At 64.9% G+C, this 2,575-nt stretch overlaps 1 long non-coding RNA gene across 1 annotated transcript; it reads left to right on the top strand.

The window, feature by feature from the left end:
- The first annotated feature begins 337 nt into the window (after nt 1-337).
- Nucleotides 338-2,220, top strand: LOC115916335. Its single transcript, XR_004061594.1, has 3 exons — nt 338-472; nt 1,227-1,324; nt 2,094-2,220. It is a non-coding gene; the product is annotated as an uncharacterized LOC115916335 (long non-coding RNA).
- The last annotated feature ends 355 nt before the right edge of the window (nt 2,221-2,575 follow it).

Raw genomic sequence — 2,575 nt, 5'->3', positions numbered from 1 at the left:
TTCATTCCCACCCCACCTTTAGCCCCGCCCCTCGCCGTGACCCCGCCCCTTTAATTTATATCCGACCCTTTAGCCCCGCCCATCGCTGTGACCCCGCCCCTTTCATTCCCACCCCGCCCTTTAGCCCCGCCCCCGGCGCTGACCCCGCCCCTTTTCCCGCAGGGGACGCGGCGCTGCTGCTGCGGCTGCTCCGCGGCCCCGCCCCGGCCTGGGAGGCGGCGCTGCCGCCGGGCGAGTACCTGCTGGGCGGGCCCGGGGCCGGGGCGGCGCCGCCGCCGCTGCCGCGCCTGCTGCTGCCCGCGGGGGGGGGGCCGGGGGCTGCTGCTCAGCAGCGCCCCCCGGGGGCTCTTCCTGCGCCTGCGGCCCGGCCCCGGCCCCGCCCCCGCCGTGCTCAGCGCGCCCCACGCCCCGCACGGGCCCCTCCCCCAGGGGGCGCTGCTGCAGCCGTTTGATGCCAAACGCTTCCGGGAGGGTGAGAGGCACTTCCGGGGGGAGGGGGGAACTTCCGGGGGAGGGGGAGGAACTTCCGGGATTAGTGAAGGAACTTCTGAGGGGGAGAGGAACTTCCGGGGGTAGAGAGACTTCCGGGAGGGAGAGAGCAACTTCCGGGAGGGAGAGACCAACTTCCGGGGACAGCAACTTCCGGGTGTGTAGAGAGACTTCCGGGAGGGAGCGACCAACTTCCGGGGAAGGGACAGCGACTTCCGGTGGGAGAGAACAACTTCCGGACTGGGGAGAAGGAAAAAACTTCGTGGGGGGGTGTTGACAACAACTTCCGGGGAGAAGCTTCCAAGAGTGGAGGGCAACTTCCGGGGAAGGGAGACCAATTTCCAGGCGAGGAGAGCAACTTCCGGGATTAGAAAGAAAAAGTTCCGGGTTGGAAAGTGCAACTTCGGGGAGGGGAAAGCAACTTCCGGGAAAGGGAGACCAACTTCCGGTAGATAAGAGTGACTTCCGGGAGTGGAAAAAGGAACTTCCGGCTTGGAACCAGCAACTTCCGGGGGAGGGGCCAGAAAGTTCTGGGAAGGGAGATTTCCGGCCGAGAGCAACTTCCGGGGGGAGGGGGTTGGGTAGAGCGACTTCCGGTGTAGAGAGCAACTTCCGGTTGGGAGGAGCAACTTCCGGGTGGGAGAGACCAAAACACCGGGTGGGGGGGGGCCGGACCCCAAATCCTCCCCCCGTCTTTGCCCCTCCCCCTTTTCTGACCCCGCCCCTCCCCCCCCCAGAGCTGGAGCTGCACCGGGCCGGGCTCGGGCCCCTCCCCCCGCACCGCGTGACCCTGGAGCTCCGCCCCCCCGGGGAGGGGGAGGGGCTGCTGCTGGAGGTGGGGGAGGGGAGGGGGCCCCAAGGAGCCCTGGGGGGTCTTTCAGGGATTTTGGGGGGTCCAGGGGGTTTTGGGGGGTTTGGGGGGGGGGATCCCTGAGGGGTTTTGGGGGTCCTGGGGTTTTTCTTTGGGAGGATTTTGGGTCTGGGGGCGCTCGGGGGGGATTTTTAGGGGGTCTCAGGGGATTTTGGGGGTATTTTTGGGGGGTCTCGGGATTTTTTGGGGAATTTTGGGGGTCTCGGGGGGGATTTTTGGGGCATTTTTGGGGGGGTCTCAGGAGGATTTTGGGGGAGGATTTTTGGGGTATTTGGGGGTAGTTTTGGGGGTCTCAGGGGCTGATTTTGGGGGATTTTTGGGGGTCTCGGGGGGATTTTGGGGGGTTTTTGGGGGGATTTTGGGCTATTTTGGGGGTATTTTTTGGGGTCTCAGGGGCTGATTTTGGGATTTTTTCGGGGGTGTCAGGGGATATTTTTGGGGGGGTCTCAGGGGTATTTTGGGGGTATTTTCGGGGGTCTCGGGGGGGTCTCAGGGGCTGATTTTGGGGTATTTTTGGGGTATTTTTGGGGGTCTCAGGTGGGTATTTTCGGGGTATTTTGGGGTATTTTGGGGGTATTTTCGGGGGTCTCTCAGGGGCTGATTTTGGGGTATTTTTGGGATATTTTCGGGGGTCTCAGGTGGGTATTTTCGGGGTATTTTTGGGGTATTTTTGGGATATTTTTGGGGGTCTCAGGTGGGTATTTTTGGGGTATTTTTGGGTCCCCCCCCCCAGCTGGAACAGGCCTTCGCCCAGCGGCTCCTGCGCGCCCCGGGGACCCCCCCGGGCAATAAAGGCTGAACTGGGGGTCACCCCCGCCCCTCCCCCACACCGGGCGTGGCACCGCGGCTGGGGGCGGGGCTTGGGGGCGGGGGAGGGGCCACCCCAAAATCTGAGTGGGGAGGGGGAGGGGCAGCCAAGGCCGTGTCCAAAGAAATTTTGGGTTTGTTTTTATTGGGGGGTGGGGGATGGGCAGGGGGTGGGGGAGGGGCGGGGGGTGGGGGGGGTCTCAGTCGTCCTTGAGCCCCCCGAAAACCGAGGCCGGGACCTTCCTCTGCTCCAGCTGCACCTCTGGGGGGGGAGGGGAGAGAAACGGGGGGGGGGGGGGCCGGGGAGGGGCACTCGCCCATCCCCCACCCTTCCCCCTGCCCCTCATTTTCAGCCCCTCCCCCCAATGCCAGTGCCCCTCCCCCACCCAGGCCCCTCCCACTGGTACC

Source organism: Camarhynchus parvulus, unplaced genomic scaffold (assembly GCF_901933205.1).
Source record: "Camarhynchus parvulus unplaced genomic scaffold, STF_HiC, whole genome shotgun sequence".
Classification (NCBI taxonomy): domain Eukaryota; kingdom Metazoa; phylum Chordata; class Aves; order Passeriformes; family Thraupidae; genus Camarhynchus; species Camarhynchus parvulus.
The sequence above is the reverse complement of the archived record's forward strand: the minus strand, read 5'-3'. Positions and strand labels throughout refer to the sequence as shown.